The sequence below is a fragment of the Pan troglodytes genome, chromosome 6 (assembly GCF_028858775.2).
Source record: "Pan troglodytes isolate AG18354 chromosome 6, NHGRI_mPanTro3-v2.0_pri, whole genome shotgun sequence".
Lineage (NCBI taxonomy): Eukaryota > Metazoa > Chordata > Mammalia > Primates > Hominidae > Pan > Pan troglodytes.
Window position 1 is genome coordinate 10,954,572 of NC_072404.2, and position 18,927 is coordinate 10,973,498.

Genomic DNA, 18,927 nt, shown 5'->3' on the forward strand with positions numbered 1-18,927 from the left:
TCGCAGACAATGACTTTCGCAGACAATTCTTCAACATGCATCAACTTTCTGACTTATTACAAATATTTCTTTCTTTAAACAACCAGTTAATTTGTTTCAGGACAAGAATTTACCATATAATACTCTTTTTATATAAATTCCGTCCCCCCCCTTTTTTTCCTTTTTTTCCGAAGATGATAACCATTCTTTTCCAAAGCAAACCTTTTTTATGTCTGTGGACTAGACTGTCTAACGCCACAAGAATAGAAGTTACTATAATACATGTTACACTGTTAACTTTTAGCAGACTTTAGTTGAAAACCTTGTAAGTTTGGGATTTTAATTATCCTTTGCTATTAATACGACCTTGTTTTGTCCAAATTAGAATTGGTATAGATGGCTTTTTTTTTTTTTTTTTTTTTTTCAATTACCCGGGAGGAACCATCGATCGTCCTGTCCTGAAGGGAGTTCCTCCTAGGTCTGGTCAGACCTTCGTATGATAATTAAGATTTAGATCCTCTGTTAGGAAACCTGCTGGGTTAAGGGAATTTTCAGTGATTAATGTTAAATCATCTTTCTTTCTTTCTTTCTCTCTTTGACTCCTTCTTTGTCTGTCTCTTCCTCTCTCTCTTTGCCTCTTTTCCTCTCTGTCTCTTTCCTTTCTCTCTCTCTGCTGCTCTTTGCTTGCCTCTGCCAGCTGCTTATGCTGCTGTTCTCTCAACCACTGTGTGTTGGGGGCGGGGGGTCTAAAACCAGCTGTAATCAAGTGTCTATGTACGGGAACTGGTCTGGGTGCCTTGGCTTACAGGTTACCTTGTGCCATACCTTCGAAACAGGGGACCTGTCCAGGCTTCCTTCTAATGGCCAACCCACCTCTAATGCTGGCCAGTCTATCTTACACAAAGTTGTAAGTTTTCCTGGTGTCATAGTACTCCATAGTCTCCCTTAAATCCTTTTTTTGAAATTTTTCAACATAGTTCCTAGTGGGGTGGGCTTACTTTGGTCCTCACCCATGTTTCCTCAAGACAAAACACCACACTCACACCACACGCACACCACAAAACAAAGAATGGGTAAAAATGGCACACACTTTTGTAGTTTACACCAAACCAAAATCAAAACCAAGATCAGAGTATCCAGAAATCCAAGCCAGGTCAAAACCAAAACCAAAGTATCAAGCAATCCAAGTCAAGTCAAAAACAAAAACCAGAGTGCTGGTACAGGCACACCATGGGTGACCAGGCCACGCTTCCACTCAAATGGAGTAGGCAAGTTCCCAAAACCAGTCCCATCAAGCTATTCAAACCAAGTCAAAACCAAAACCAAAGTGCCAATAAAGGCGCACCATGGGTGATCAGGCCACGCTTCCACTCAAATGGAGTGGGTAAGTTTCAAAGACTAGTCTTACCGAGTTTTAGATGTCCAGACTCTAAGTGCCCATTCCTTCCCAGTGTTCAGCCACTGCGTTGATCCTTCACGGGGGCCTGCCACACACTGCTCTGGCAAGGCGTCCCAGCAGGGCAAATGCCTACTTGGGAGCGCTCGCAGGATCCGCGTCGCTCGGGCTGGTCAGAGTCCCCCTCAAGGATGTTCCATGGGGCAGGCTTAAGCCACCTAAGGAGCTGCCTCGACCATCTGCCAGTCACCTCGCTTCCCGGTCAGGGAACCAAGAAATGCAGCAGGATGAGTCACAGATAAAACTCCTCACACACCAAGTTAAAGAAGGAAGGGGTTTATTCAGCCAGGGGCATTGGCAAGACTCCTGTCTCAAGAGCCGAGCTCCCTGAGTGAGCAATTCCTGTCCCTTTTAAGGGCTCACAACTCTAAGGGGGTGCACGTGAGAGGGTCGTGATTGAGCAAGCAGGGGGTACGTGACTGGGGGCTGCATGCACCGGTAATTAGATCAGAACAAAACCAGATAGGGATTTTCACAGTGCATTTCTATACAATGTCTGTAGTCTATAGATAACATCACCGATTAGATCAGGGGTCGATCTTTAACTACCAGGCCCAGGGTGTGGCGCCGGGCTGTCTGCCTGTGGTTTTCATTTCTGCCTTTTAGTTTTTACTTTTTCTTTCTTTGGAGGCAGAAATTGGGCATAAGACAATATGAGAGGTGGTCTCCTCCCTTAATCCCAGCACTTTGGAAGGCCAAGACGGGCAAGTCACTTGAGGTCAGGAGTTGGAGACCAGACTGGCCAACATGATGAAACCCCGTCTCTACTATTTTTACAAAAGTTAGTCGGATGTAAGGTTGGGTGCCTGTAGTCCCATACTTAGGAGGCTGAGGCAGGAGAATTCGCTTGAATCCAGAGGTGAAAGTTGCAGTGAGCCAAGGTCATGCCACTGCACTCCAGCCTGGGAGACACAGCGAGACTCTGTTTCCAAAACAAACAAACAAACAAAACCTCTAGCTTGGGATTGGCCTTCTCTTCTATTATTTTTCTTTTTAAAAAGTTTTTTAAAAAATAGTTGTTGATGCTATGTTGCCCAGGCTGGCCTCAAACTCCTGGCCTCAAGCGATCCTCCCGCCATGACCTCCAAAAGTGCTGGGAATGTAGGTGTGAGCACTGCACCCAGCCTTGTGTTTTTTTCCTACATAAAAAATAATGCAGGATTGTCTTCTAGAGCTAATTAATATATATGTTCAAATAACCAAAAGCCCATTGAGGAAAAATGTCACATGACAGCAAATAATCAATCCAGACCAATATGATCACACTCGCTGTGTAGGTGAGAAAACTTCATCTTTATTACGTTTCCCCAAGAGATGCACTGCCTTGTTCTCTTGAAAACACACAGCTCATGTTCTCCTTTAAAACACACATCCTCTTTAAAGTAACATACAAACATGCCAATACAAGGTAAAAAGTTACATCTGAATTCTCACATTTCAAAAACATACAGTAAACATCAAATAAAATTTTATTTTTATAAGAATTTAGGGGAACTATCATGTAGCTATAAGTGTAATACATATATTAAGTATCATAGATAAAAAGAGTGCTCCCTTCAGCAGCACATGTAATAATAGATACAAAGATTTACAGATAAAAGATTTAGGATAAAAAGAATCCTCTCTTAAAAAGGAAAACAAAATTATATTTATGTGTATGTAGCAGCTGTAACACCCATCTCACAACTTTATAGGAACAGTGTCTATTCAAAAATACCAATATTTTCAAAATATTTAAAATAAATGTAGTAATAATTCTTCTAATAATGCCCATCTTTTTCAAAATAAACCAATAAAATATATAGTATATATTAGACATGTTAGTATATATCTAAGATGTTAAAAATCACAACTGAATTCTCACAATTCAATCACAAATCTAAACAGCAAATAAAAATGTGTATGACAGGAATTTAGGGGAACTACCAATAGCTATAAATAGAAGAGATTACTATGGAAGTATCATAGATAAAAAGTGTACTTGCTTCAGAGGCACATATAATAATACAGAAAACAATTTAAAGATAATAAAAGATTTAGGATAAAAAGGATTCTCAAAATGAAAATTATCTTTATGTATGTATAACAGCTATAACTCTCATCAAAAAATCTACAGGAACAGCATGTTTTCAAAAGTACAACAATTTCCAAACTATTTGAAATAAACCTATTAATAATTTGATGGCAAACATTTTCCAAACAAACCAATAAATGCATAGTGTGCATGAAGCTGTCTGTTACAGTCTATGGCACTCATATTTCACAAAGAATTCCATGCCAATCTGAGTGTCTGCACTGTGCCTTCAAATGCTCCTGGACTGTGGCAACCAAGTCCGTAAGAAACAGGACCTCCAGGTTCCGCCCCAGGAAGTTGGAATTCAGCAATATAAAAAGGGAGATGGTGCCGCAGGAAGGGGTGGAACCAGAAACACCCCTGGTTTCTTACTGTTCTCTGTGGATTCCTAGAAGTACCACCCCCCCCCCCCAACCCCCAGTCCTAGGACGACAATGTGATCACTCTATTCAGGTTCGTCTAGAACAGTCCAGGTTCTTCTAGATGATCTGCACAAATGGCTCCTCTTCTTCCTGGTGCCTGCCATTAGCATTGGAATAAAGTTCCTGATGAAAATCTGCATCTCCCCTGGGCCCGGCGTTCTGGAAGCGAGAAAGAGGATGTCACACTTCAAGGAGGCAGCTCTCTAGACAGGAAGGTTATTCACGTCCCATGTCAAGTCTAACTAGAGTTCAGAGCAACTGAGAAATCCAATTTTATCTCCTGTCCTTCGTTCCATAGCCTGCTTCTGAACCATGGTGTTCAACTGTGAAACTCACACTTTGGTGACCCTGACTCCAAAACTCACTTAATACACCCAAGGGCAGCCCCAGTGATCTGCTTCATAGCAAGGACTTTGGGTGGGTCTGCCCAGGGAGTAGGGCACCCTCAGAGAATGTGGCTTTGGACTTCATCACAGCTGGGGCCTTTTGTGTCACTTAAGAGCTAAACTTGTAACCATGCTAGATCTGTTTCTAATGTGACAACGTCACGAACCCCGAGTCCAGAAGCCTAATCCATAATCCTACCTCCTCATGATGAAGTCTCATGCTCTGTGCTCAACGTGGTTAGCTGCACGAGATGTAAACCAAAGCTTCACTGAACCCTCAACCCAAATCGGTAACTCAAGTGCGTCAATCATAATGAACCTCCCCAAACTCAGTATTTATGATTATTTTTGAGTCAGGGTCTCACTCTGTCACCCGGGCTGGAGTGCAGTGGCAGGATCAGGGCTCCCTGCAGCCCCGACCTCCCAGGCTCCAGCGATCCTCCTGCCTCAGCCTCCTGAGTAGTTGGAAGTAGAGATGCCTCCCACATCGCCTGGCTACTTTTTGTATTTTTGTGGAGAGGGGATCTCGCCACGTTGCCCAGGCTTGAAGCCAGATCAAGCAGTTGGGTTCCTCAGATTTCTGAAATAGACCCCAATATTCTGCCTTTACCCCAGAGGACACAGATGTACCTTCTCTCAGGCCGATGACCTCAGGCCTCCACGGTCCCTGGAGCTCTAGGAAAGGCGGGCCCGATCTCACGCCCACACCCAGTGCTCTGGGTCATAACCCTGGATCTGGAAAAACAAATGCCCCTTAAGAAGATGGGGACTCCCCAGGATACTCCTCCCTCCCCTCATCCAGCCTCCAGCCCACCCGATTCCTCCCCACCTCCTCCATCTCCCCAGGCCCCACCCACCTCCTCCAACTCCTCCAGGAAAACCCAAGCCCTGCAGCGCACGGAGTGGAAGAACTGGAACCAAAGCTTGTGGGACAAGGCTATCTGAGAGCAGTTCTTCCCGTACAGGAAGTAGAAGATGTTTTGTTTGGGGGTCTCGCTGTCCTCCTCCATGTCATTGGCCAAGTAGCTGGGGACAGCTATCAGGTTACTGCTCAGGGGCACCACCAGGAGAGACTTCTGGCTGAGGTCAGCTTCCTAGAGAGGAGGGCAGGGGACCGTCCTCACCTCAGGACGGGCACCCACCCTGCAGAGAGCCACGCCTTCCTCAGGAGGGCTCTGCTGGACAGAGACCTGCTGAAGGGCACCTCCCACGCCCTCAGGATGGAGACAAAAACCCAACTGGTGGCCGAGAGTGGTGGCTTATGCGAGGAATCCCAGCACATTGGGAGGCCGAAGCAGGAGGATCACTTGAGGCCAGGAGTTTGAGATGGGCCTGGGCAACATAGCAAGACCCTCGTCTCTATTAAAAATATAAAAAATACACCGGACACAGTGGCTCATGCCTGTAATCCCAGCATTTTAGAAGGCTGAAGCAGGTGGATCGCTTGAGACCAGGAGTTCGAGACCAGCCTGGTCAACCTGGAGAAACCCCATCTCTACTAAAAATACAAAAAGCCTGGTGCGGTGGCACACCTGTTAGTCCTAGCTACTCAAGAGGCTGAAGCATAAGAATTGTGTGAACCCAGGAGGCGGAGGTTGCAGTGAGCCGAGATTGGGCCCCTCCACTCCAGCCTGAGGTACAGCAACACTCTGTCTCAATCAATCAATCAATCAATAACTGTCCAGGTGTGGTGGCACAGCCCTGTAGTCGGAGCTAATCAAGGGGCTGAGGTGGGAGGATCGCCTGAGCCCAGGATATGGAGGCTGCAGTGAGCTTTGATCTCACCACTGCACTCCAGCTTGGGGGACAGGGCAAGTCTATCTCAAAAAAATAAAATAAATTGGATACATTGATATTTTGCTAGGACCCTGCCTTCTACAGGCATCTAGTCTAATGGGACTGGGAGTAATCAAGGCAGATGACCTAATCCCAGTGTCACATTATAATAGGATGTAACTGGAGAGCTACGGGCGTGCAGAAGTTGGAAGATGAGGGAAGGCATCACAGAGGCTGTGGGGTGAACTGACTTCAAGGAATGGGTCCTTCCCTTCAGAACCACATGTGTGTGAGACACTCAGACAGAAAACACAAACACAAAGTCAAGTGGAGGGCGTTTGGAAGGAGCAGTGAAGCCAAGCCAGGAAACACCAAGATGGTGAGCCAGTGTGGTTGTAGAGATTGTAGAGAGGGTGGAATTGGCACTGTTACCCTGGCCTCGATAGAGAAAGACGTCAGCTAAGGAGGTTGTTCAGGTGGGCAGTGAGGTTGTTGTGCTGTGGAAAGATGTTCAGGCTGCACTAGGGAGCCCCCTGGCTTGGGGAGAGACTCCAGGAGACCCCGGCAGGGAGCATTTGACAGTGGATTCGAGTGATGCAAGGGGCACCTGAACTGTGGCTTCTGTCGTGGGAACCCGAAGGAGGTCGATGGCATTTGCGGTTGATGTGGGAAGGAGAGAGAAGAACCAGAAACGTCTGCTTGCTGGGGGAAGTGTCATGTCCGCTCCTCCGCTCCTTTTCTTCTCCCCTTAGGAGCAGTTTATGCTTCCTTTTGCTTTATTCTTTTTTTTTTAGAAAAAGTCTTGCTCTGTCACCCAGGCTGGAGTGCAGTAGCTCAACCTTAGCTTACTGCAACTTCCACCTCCTGGGTTCAAGGGGTTCTCTTGCCTCAGCTTCCCAAGTAGCTGGGATTACAAGTGCACACCACCATGCCCAACTAATTTTTCTATTTTTACTAGAGACGGGGTTTGGCCATGTTGGCCAGGCTGGTCTCGAACTCCTAACCTCAGGTGATCCACTTGCCTTGGCCTCCCAAAGTGCTGGGATTACAGGCATGAGCCACTGCGCCCAGCCTGAGTTTCTTTTTAGAAACAGTTTAAGAACAAGATAGTATAATCCTGTCTTTTTTGTACACAGAGTAAAGAGGACAAATAGGTGAAAGAATAAATGAAAGGCTGGAATCTCACCTTCCTCTGCTGTCCCAGGGCGTTGGATACTGATGGATAGGAGTCAGCAAACCACTCACAGAGCCAGGAAGAAATGAATGCGTTGGTATTGCCAGGAGAAGAGGCTGGCCGGGCTAGAATATGCTATGACCATAGCCAGGAGATACTGATGGAGCGAAGGGAACACAGAGAGGGAGAGGTCACATCTTGGGAGAGGAAGATCATGGAGATAGTGGAATGGGGGTCTGGGGAGGGGTTGCCCATCAGAGAAGGGACCTCAGTGTTGGGGTGACTGTGCTCATGTGCAAATTGCGGGGTGGAGGAGTATTCAAAGGTCGGATGCAAATTCGAGAAGCCGGAGGAAGGGATGTCGGTGATGCTCCCAGGATGGTGGGCTCTGATGGGATCTTTGAAAGGGTGAGTCTAGGTCAGCTGGTGTCAGGAGGGTCTTTTGTGTGCCAGGCAGAGAACTGTCCCAAAGAGCTGAGAGTAGAGGGGCCAGGAGCTTCAGGGCTGCGACCAGACTGTGGCCCATGGCTCAGATCCCAAACAACCTGTAGGAGAGGCAGGGGCCACTCATTCACTCGGCAAGAGACCAGCAGAGTCCGGAGGGAGATGCTGGCAAATCATAAAAAAGACCAAGAATAGCCGGGAGTGGCGGCTGAAGCCTGTGATCCCACTAGTTTGAGAGGTGGAGACAGGAGGATCACGTGAGCCCAACAGTTCGAGAACAACCGGGGCAACATAGCAAGACCCTGTTTGTATAAAAATTATTCAAGCGTGATGGCATGTGCCTGTACTCCCAGCTACTCAGGAGGCTGAGGCAGGAGGATTGCTTGAGCTCAGGAATTAGAGGCTGCAGTGAGCTGTGATCATGCCACTGCACTCCATCCTGGGGAACTCAGCTAGATACTGTCTCAAAAACAAACAAAAAAAAATGGGCACGAAGACTCAAGACTGTGGGAGCTGGAGGGGCACAGTGGCTGATATCTGTAATCCCAGCACTTTGGGAGGCCAAAGCGAGTGGAACACCTGAGGTCAGGTGTTCAAGGCCAGCCAGGTCAACATGGCAAAACCCTGTCTCTACTAAAAACACAAAAATTAGCCAGCCATGGTGGTGCATGCCTGTAATCCCAGCTGCTTGAGAGGCTGAGGCAGGAGAATGCCTTGAACTCGGGAGGCGTCGGCTGCAGTGAGCCAAGGTTGAGACACTGCCCTCCAACCTGGGCAACAGAGCGAGACTCTGTCTCACAAAAAGAAAAGAAAAAGACTGTGGGAGCATCTGGTGGGAGATGCTGGAGGGAGAGAGGAGAGGAACTGTGGGTTTGGAAGCTGTGCCCTGCTCCAGGCGGTGCATTGAAGCAGGAACACCGTTCCGTAGAAAACAACCTTACCTTGTCTGACACCCTCAGATCTTTGTCCCAGACCAGGAGTCTTTTAACGACAGGATCCTCTGTGATTAGAGAGCAGATGTCAGCGTGAGAAGCAGGACAGGGTTTCCGTGGGAGCAGCAGGGCAGCGAGGAGAAGTGTGCTTCCCGGGGGGTAAGTCTCAGGATTGTGGCCGCAGGTGAGGTGGATGGGAGAGGGGAGAATGACTTTCACTGGGCAAGGGACAGAGGCTCCTGCTCTGAGAGTCCCCTGAGAAGAGGCCGAAGGAGGCCCTGGGTGTGAGAATCTATGGGATGTAGAGCTGGGAATAAGCCAGGACGCCCTCCCAGGAGACACGGAGAACCACTGCAGAGTCATAAAGGAATTCCCATCATTTTCCCATAAGACAGTCACATCAGGGTGCGACCATGGCCTTGGTATCCCCCTCTGTGGATGGAGACACTTAGGTTTAGAAAAGTCAGTAAGAGACATTAAGTTTCAGAGAGCACAGCTGAAGCCACTTTCTTTGATTTTTTATTTTGTTTTATTTATTTATTTATTTATTTACTTACTTATTGAGATGGAGTCTTGCTCTGTGGGCCAGGCTGGAATGCAGTGGCACAATCTCAGCTCACTGCAACCTCGACCTCCCAAGTTCAAGCGATTCTCCTGTCTCAGTCCCCTGAGTAGCTGGGATTACAGGCGTGTGCTACCACGCCCGGCTAATTTTTGTATTTTTAGTAGAGATCAGGTTTTACTATGTTGGTCAGACTGGTCTCTAGCTCCTGACCTCAGGTGATCCACCTGCCTCGGCCTCCCAAAGTGCTGGGATTACAGGTATGAGCCACTGCGCCTGGCCTTGCTTTTTCTTTTGAGACAGAGTTTTGCTCTATCACCCAAGCTGGAGTGCAGTGGTGCCATCATAGCTCACTGCAGCCTCAAAGTCCTGAGTTCAAGCAATCCTCTTGCCTCAGCCTCCCAGTGTGCTGGGATCTCAGGCGTGAGCCCCCGCACTCAGCTCAAAACCAAGCTTTCTCATTCCAAGTGCTGACCTAATCCTAATCCTCTATCGTCTCCTAAACGTCCCTCATGAGTGATCACTTCTGAGTCCTCCCGCATGGAGAGCTCACCCACTGGGGGCATATTTTTCCCATTGGAAAAGTGTGGTTATTGGAAGTTTCCTCTTTTTAGAAAGAACGGGATTGGAGGTGCTCTCTGGGGTGTCCTCCTACCAAGCAGCCTGTTGAAGGCCTCAGGTGCTCAGGGAGCACAGGTGACACTCGCTGTCACTTCAGCTTCTTCTTGAGCCCACACAGTGTCTCTGCCACCCAGGTCTCCTCAGGCTCAGAGGCGAGCTCCTTCTCTGACTCCTCCTCAGATTCGTCCAACCACTCCCTCTTCCTTTTCCAGCAAAAGGACCTACATGGGGGGCTGGGATCTACCCCAGGGGCTGAGTAAAGAAGCCAGGCCATGGTGTAATGCTTCTGCAACTGACCACCTTAGACCCCGACCCCAAACCCCAAACCACTCTCCATCCTCCCCAGCCTCACAGACTGTTGGTTTCTCCAAGCCATCTTTCTGTCTTTCTCCTCTGCTGAGCCCCATGTGGTGCTCCTTCTCCTCCCCATTCTTGCATCTCTCTGTCCTGAGAACACTTCCTTATGTCCTTCCCTGGTCCCTGGCTCTCTGAGTCCCTCTTTTTCTGTTTGTTTGTTTGTTTTGTTTTGTTTTGAGACAGAATCTTGCTTTGTCTCCCAGGCTGGAGTGTAGTGGTGCAATCTCAGCTCACTGCAACATCCATCTCCCGGATTCCAGTTATTCTCCTGCCTCAGCCTCTCAGCTCTCAGGTAGCTGGGATTACAGGTGTCTGCTATAATGCCCAGCTCAGTTTTGTACTTTTAGTAGAGATGGGGTTTCACCATGTTGGCCAGGCTGGTCTCAAACTCCTGGCCTCAAACTCCTGGCAGGCCAAGTGAACCGCCTGCCTTGGCCTCCCAAAGTGCTGGGATTACCGTTGTGAGCCACTGCACCCGGCCTGAATTTCTCCATTCTTCCCACACACCCTTCTCAGGTTCTCCTTCCTGATCTCTGACCTTTTTTCTTTTTTTTTCTTTTTTTTTTTTTTTTGAGACAATATATCTCTCTCACCCAGACTGGAGTGCAGTAGTGCTATCTCGGCTCACTGCAACCTCTTCCTCCCAGGATCAAGCAATGCTCCTGTCTCAGCCTCCCGAGTAGCTGGGATTATAGGCGCGCACCACTACCATATGGCTAGTTTTTGTACTTTTAGTAGAGATGGAGTTTCACCATATTGGCCAGGCTGGTCTCGAACTCCTAACCTTAGGTGATCCGCCCACCTCGGCCTCCCAAAGTGTTGGGGTTACAGGCGTGAGCCACTGCGCCCGGCCCCTTCCTTCATCTTAGTCAATCCTATCCTACCTGTTCTTCCTCCAGTCCCCTCACCTGATGGTCCTGACACTTCATCATCCACCACCTCCTGGAGGGGGTACCCCGAGGTGCTGGGCTGGGGGCTCTGCTCCTCATCCTGGGGGTGCGGTTGATGGCTGGTCATGAGCTTTCCCAAAATCTGTCCCATCCCACGGAACCTAGTCTCTCTTCTGTCCAAGGCCTTCTTCTGGACTCTGCTAAGACCCAGAAGAGTGTGTTGTCAATTCTCGAGGCTGGGAGAAGTCAGGAGTGGAGAACAGCTCTGAGAAGATGCTGTTGTCCACCTGAGCTCCCAGGCGCCCACAGAGTCCAGTCCTTCCTAGGAAGGTTAGAATCTCTGATGTCATTGGTTATTCCAACCTGGCAACCATTTGGAAGAAAAACACATGTAACTGCCAGGCTGATCTCTTGTCCTGGGTGAATGGTATCTCCTGCCACTGTCCCAACCTCAGACCACTGTCCAAAAGCATCTTCAGGGTCTCCGCATCCCTCTGTTCCCTGTCCCAGCAGAGGCTGTGTCCTCTCCACTAAAAGCCTGAAGTATGTTGGGGTCTCCTCTTCTCTGTACATGCCCATTTCAGAGTCCAGTCTGGTGGGAGAGGGAACAGGGTGGGAAAGAAAACTAGGGTAAGCAGAAACTATGAAACCTTACATGAGTGAGATGATCATGTACAAGAGATCCCAGGAACATTGACCTTGATGAAAAAATCACATCAGAGCACTCAATTTGGCAGAGCTTTTCTGCCGAATGTTTACTGACATTCACTGTCCGAGATTCTATACTGGGGGTACAAGTGTCCTCTGCCCTAAGGCATCTTTGAGTCCAAGAGACATTTTGAGGCCTGAAAATCATAGGAAAGTGCCCATGCCCATGAGCTCACACATATTTCCAATGGTGTCCCCAATTTCAGGGAGTCCATGGATTACCTAAAGCTAGCCTCTCCAGTTCGGCTAAGAAACTCTAGTCTATATATCAAGTTTTGTATCATATGTATTGCTCTGAACTCAGAAATTTCCCTACCATTTATGGATTCTAGGAATAAAATATCGCATGTACAAAAAGACTAAGTCGAAAAATTTCAGCTGTGCACAGTGGCTCATGCTTGTAATCCCAGCACTTTGGGTGGCCAAGGGAGGAAGACTGCCTGAGGCCAGCAGTTCAAGATCAGTGTAGGCAACATAGCAAGAGCCCATCTGTAAAAAAACAAAACCAAACCAAATTAGCCAGGTGTGGTGGCTGGCACCTGTGCTCCACCTACTTGGGAGACTCGTGACAGGAAGATCGCTTGAGCCCAGGAGTTAGAAGCTGCAGTGAGCTATGATCTGGCCACTGCACTCCAGTCTGGGCAACACAGCAAGACATTGTGTCAAAAAAATTTTTTTGATAAAAAATAAAAGAGATGCATGACATTCAGAGACCATCCGAAAAACCTGTGGGTTCCTGGCCGGGCTCAGTGGCTCATGCCTATAATCCCAGCACTTTGGGAGGCCAAAGGGGGTGGATCACTTGAGGTCAGGAGTTAGAGACCAGCCTGGCCAACATGGTGAAACCCCATCTCTACAAAAAATACAAAAAATTAGCCAGGCATGGTGGCGGGTGCCTGTAATCCTAGCTACTTGGGTGAGGGGGTGCTGGAGAATCACTTGAACTTGGGGTGCAGAGGTTGCAGCAAGCCAAGATCACACCATTGCACTCCAGCCTGGGCAACAAGAGCAAAACTCCATCTCAAAAAAATAAAGAACCTGTGAGTGAGTTCCCACATGGCTTCCTAATGTGCTGTGGCTCTCCTAGGAGTCTCTCACTCATGGGAAAGGCACAGACTGAACGAGGAAGCAGATCCCATTGCTGTGGAAGTCCCATTGTTAGGAAACTCTGCTTTTCTGGAGTTCAAATTTGCATTCATGACGCTTTAAACCGTCAGAGCTGGGTGGGTTCTCCTACAACAAAAGAGTTTGCTCTCTCTCTCCTAGTTAACAGGCTTTCAAATATTAGAAGATCAATGTTCTGACCCCGTTAAAATTGCTCTTTTGTGGAATGAAAAGCTCTGATTTAACCCGTCTTCAAGCCTGGTTTGCATATTCCCCTCTCTTCTGGCCACCTTGTCTAGACACACTACACTGAGGCCGTGCCCATCTTAAATGATGTTGATACGTTGTCAAAAAACGTAGCGAAGCAGGTGCGGTGGCTCATGCCTATAATCCTACCACTTTAAGAAGCCAAAGCAGACAGATCACCAGAGGTCAGAAGTTCGAGACCAGCCTGGCCAATGTGTTGAAATCCGTCTCTACTAAAAATACAGAAAAAATGAGCTGAGTGTGGGAGTGCACATCTGTAATCCCAGCTACTTGGGAGGCTGAGGCAGGAGAATCGCTGGAACCTGGAAGGCAGAGGTTGCAGTGAGCCGAGATTGCGCCACTGCACTCCAGCCTGGGCGACAGAGCGAGACACCATCTCAAAAAAAAAAAAAAAAAAAAGCTAAACAGCCCAGGTTTGGTCTGATATGTTCAGAAAAAAGCAAAATAGCCACCTCTCGCCTTCTCTTTTCCCGCAGTGATGCAGTTGAATACAGCAATGGCTGCAGGTATGCGGCAGAAATATCATTCAAGTGACACAGAAGGGCTTTCCTGGCCGGACACAGTGGTCACTCCTGTAATCCCAACACTTTGGTTGCCAAGGTGGGAGGATTTCTTGCAGCCAGGAGTTGGAGGCTGCAGTGAGCTGTGATCCCACCACTGCATTCCAGGCTGGGCCTCAGAGTGAGGCCTGTCTCTAAAAAAACTCTTCACTCCCCACAAGAAGGGATTTGCAAATACCAGCCTTTCAGCATGAGGATCACATGGAGGAACATTAAGATACAGATGCTGGGACCTGGCCCTATTGATTGTAATTCAGAAACTGAGGTGGGGCCTGATTTAACCCCATCATTGGAATCCATTCAGATTTGGAACTCTCTGGGTTGAACAGTGTAAGAGAGATCCTAAGAAAGCAAAGTCACTATGGACTGAAATGAGCAGACAAGGTTTTCTTTCTTTCTTTCTTTCTTTCTTTCTTTCTTTTTTTTTTTGGAGATAGAGTCTCGCTCTGTCACCCAGGCTGGAGTGCAGTGGCGTGATCTCGGCTCACTGCAAGCTTCGCCTCCCAGGTTCACGCTTTTCTCCTGCCGCAGCCTCCCCAGTAGCTGGGACTACAGGTGCCTGCCACCACGCCCGGCTAATTTTTTTGTATTTTTAGTAGAGACGGGGTTTCGCCGTGTTAGCCAGGCTGGTCTCCATCTCCTGACCTTGTGATCCTGCCCGCCTTGGCCTCCCAAAGTTCTGGGATTACAGGCGTGAGCCACCGAGCCCGGCCGTAGACAAGGTTTTCTGAGCATAGTGAAATATGATCTGGGCCTCACTTGGGAGGGCTGTGGCCAGACCTTGAGTCCTTGGCTCAGTGAGACTATCTGAAACAGCCTCCAAGCTGCGCCCCCGCTTCCTTTGCTGTTGGATGACCTCCTCCAGTGGCTTTGGTGCTGATGGGAATAAGTCGACCTGCAGCAGAATTTCAGCCCAAGTCTCAGCCCAGCAGCCTCCCCACACCTGACCGGGGTCTGGTCATGCTGCTGTCTCTGCGGTTCTCTGCAGAGTTGTGGTTTCTGTACCTTGAAGAGAATTTCCCCTTCTGGAACCCAGAAACCCAGTAAACCCTGAGGAAAAAAGCAAATGAAATTACTCTGTGGCAGGGAGATGGAAAAGAGGCTCTTTGTTTTTGTTTTTTTGTTTTTTGTTTTTTGAGACACAGTTTCACTCTTGTCACCCAGACTGGATTGTAGTGGCTCAATCTTGGCTCACTGCAAACTCTGCCTCCCATGTTCGAGCGGTTCTCATGCCTCAGCCTCCAGAGTAGCTGGGACAATAGGCGCACACTACCATGCCCAGCTAATTTTTGTATTTGTAGTACAGATGGGGTTTCGCCATGTTGCCCGGGCTGGTCTCGAACTCCTGGCCTGAAGCAATCTGCCTGCCTTGGCCTCCCAAAGTGCTGGGATTACAGATGATGTGAGCCACTGTGTCCAGCCCTCACTGTACGGATTTTCTAAAAAAAAAAAAGATTAAATTTGTCTTATTTGCCAAAAGGTAAATTAACCTTTTCTCCTCTCCTTTTTAAAGAGTATTTCCTTGATAAACGTGGTAATATAAATAACTTTTGTGCCTTTGACATGTATCTAAATCTTTTAAAAAGGTGAATGAACTTCTTGCCAACACTACAACCTGGGAATTTTTTTTTTTTTTTTTTTTTTTTTTTTTTTTTTTTGAGACAGAATCTCACTCTCACCCAGGCTGGAGTGCAGTGGTGTGATCTCGGCTCACTGCAACCTCTACTTCCTGGGTTCAAGCAATTCCCCCGTCTCAACCTCCTGAGTAGCTGAGACTACAGCGCCTGCCACCACGCCTGGCTAATTTTTGTATTTTTAGTAGAGACGGAGTTTCACCTTGTTGGTCTGGCTCGTCTTGAACTCCTGACCTCAGGTGATCCACCCGCCTCAGGCTCCCAAAGTGCTGGGATTACCGGCATGATCCACCAAGCCCGGCCACAACCCAGGAATTTTTTTCTTAAGAGCCTGAGAGTCTTGTCTTTGAAATGTAAACCTCGAGGAAAATAGTGTCCCTATCTTCCTGTTGCCTAGGGAGTTTAGCCTAGGCACCTTGAGCTGTTACTACCTGCTTGTCAAGGAGATATGAGAAGTTTTGTTTTTTCATCGGATACAGGTAATTAACTAGCATGGGTGGCCACCTTGATTTCCAGGTGAATTTAGGATGAGTGTTTAAGAATGAATAGCAGGCCAGGCGCGGTGGCTCACACCTGTAATCCCAGCACTCTGGGGGAGGCTGAGATGGGCGGATCACTTGAAGCCACACAGAAATCAAAAGAAGGAGTTTGAGTCCAGCCTGGCCAATATGGCGAAACTCTGTCTCTACTAAAATACAAATATTAGCTGGGCATGATGGCACATGTCTGTAATTCCAGCTACTCGGGAGGCTTAAGCACGAGAATCACTTGAACCCAGGAGGTGGGGGTTACAGTGAGCCAAGATCACACCACTACACTCCAGCCTGGATGACAGAATGAGACCCTGTCTCAAAAAAAAAAAAAAAAAATAGCAAGTCCTTTTACATGAGGATGAGTTACCGTTTATCTTGAGAGCGTGTATGCAGTGGATCATGTCTGCCAGGCTATGTAAAAAGGAGGCTTTGGCCGGGCGCCATGGCTCACGCCTATAATTCCAGCACTTTGGGAGGCCTAGGCGGGCGAATTGCGAGGTCAGGATTTTGAGACCATACTAGCTAACATGATGAAACCCCATCTCTACTAAAAATACAAAAAATTAGCCAGGCGTGGTGGCATGTGCCTGTAGTCCCAGTTACTTGGGAGGCTGAGGCAGCAGAATCGCTTAAACTGGGGAGGCAGAGGTTGCAGTGAGCCGAGATCATACCACTGCACTCCAGCCTGGGTGACACAGCAAGACTCTGTCTCAAAAAAAAAAAAAAAGGAGGCTTTATTTCTCTTTGCATCTCATTAATGGATCACCTGCGATGGGCATCACAGTTTGGTTTAATGTTTATTCAATAATAAAATTGTTTTCTTTATTTTCTGAATTTGTGGAGAGAATATTCTAGGTTAAGAGAAGAATTTCTTTATTTATCTATTTATTTATTTATTTAGAGGTGGAGTCTTGCTCTGTCGCCAGGCTGGAGTGTAGTGGCGTGATCTCGGCTCACTGCAATCTCCGCCTCCCAGTTCAAGTGATTCCCCTGCCTCAGCCTCCCAAGTAGCTGGAACTACAGGCGCGCACCACTACACCCAGCTAATTTTTTGTGTTTTAGTCGAGACGGGGTTTCACCATGTTGGCCAGGATGGTCTTGGTCTCCTGACCTCATGATCCACCTGCCTCAGCCTCCCAAAGTGCTGGGATAACAGGCATGAGCCACTGTTCCTGGCATCAGAAGAATTTAGTTTTAGTCTTTTCCTTACCAGTTTTTATGAAACAACTGGGCAAGAACACTAAGAACACTGTTAGAGTTCACCAAAAAATTGTGATGAATCATTGTCCTTATGATCCCATTTTTGAAAACTGACATTTTAATTGTAAAGCAAAAATAAAATTCTAAGCCCCCACAACTGACTGAATGGACTCCCCTGTTGGCCAGCAAGATCCAAAATAAACATGAAAAACTAATTCAGGTCATGATGGGAAGGAGGGGGTCGGACATGCCTTGTCATACTCTCCTCCCTTCAGAGTTTAGGCACAGCTTACCAACATTAACACTAGAATACAGATGATAAGACTGACAGAACAGGCTCTTTGTATCAGTAAGATACCCAACTCCATCCAGACTCTGATATAGCATCACATGACAGATAGCAGTCCCTGAAGGAAATCATAGTATTTTACCCCATAATATATTTTCTTTGACACACTTTAAAATAGTCCTGCAAAGCCATCTCTTTGGGGAAAATTTGCATTCTGTAGAGAATCTCCTTCCCTTACAGAAAAGAATCCAGGTCTTTTCTGGAGATTCTGACACCTTTTAAGATCCAATAAGATATATTTATCATCTATTCTCTCTGAAGCCTGTTCTGAGGCTTCATCTACATAACAAGAACCTTGGTTTCCACAATGCCCCTTATCTTAACTCAAGCTTTTCTTTTCTTTCCCTCCCTCTTTCTTTTCCTTCCTTCCCTCCTTCCTCTCTCTCTTTTCCTCCCTCTCTTTCTCTCTTTCTTTTCTTCTCTGTTGCCCAAGCTGGAGTGCAGTGGCACCATCATGGCTCACTGTAGCCTCAACTTCCCAGGCTCAAGCGATCCTCCCATCTCAGCCTCCTGAGTAGCTGGGACTACAGGCATGCACCACCACACCTGGATAATTTTTTTTTTTTTTTTTGTAGAGGTGGGGGTCTCGCTGTGTTGCCCAGGCTGTGCTTGAACTCCTGGCCTCAAGGGATCCTCCCAGCTCACCCTCCCAAAATGCTGGGATTACAGGCATGAGCCACTGCAATGGCCCATTTCTTCATGTCGTTTTCCAACTGTTCAGCCAACGCTTAACTCTGAACCAACTGCCAATCTTTGAATCTGCTAGTGACCTGAAAGCCTTTCCAGGCTGACCCAATGTGTACCTCTCATGTATTGATTTATGTCTTTGCCTGTAACTGCTGTCTCCCTAAGATGTATAAAACCAAGCTGTAACCCAACCACTTTGGGCTCACGTTCTCAGGACCCCCTGAGGCTGTGTCACCAGCCATGGTCACTCAAATAGGAGGCCCAGAATAAAACTCTTGACAGACTTTGCGTCTTTTTGGTCAATATAACCTAACCCTAAACATAATCCTCCTGGGGAAGGTGAGATCACAGGTATCTCTTTTCTTCGTTCGATCTGTGTATTTCCTGATTTCTCTACAGTTTTTAGGCATTCGCTGTGTGATCTAGAAAAGCTACAGAGTCTCGCTCCGTCGCCAGGCTGGAGTGCAGGGGCGCGATCTCGGCTCACTGCAACCTCCACCTCCCGAGTTCAAACTATTCTCCTGCCTCAGCCCCCGAGTAGCTGGGATTACAGGCACACGCCACTACTCCCAGCTAATTTTTGTATTTTTGGTAGAGACGGGGTTTCACCATGTTGGCCAGGATGGTCTCTATCTCTTGACCTCGCGATCCGCCCGCCTCAGCCTCCCAAAGTGCTGGGATTTACAGGCGTGAGCCACCGCGCCCAGCCACAAATTCTATTTTCTTTCTCTTCCTTGGAAAGCATCGCTGGGCATTTATCCTCTCCTAGTATTTGAGTGAAACTTCTCTTAGCATTTCAGCGCAGTGACCAC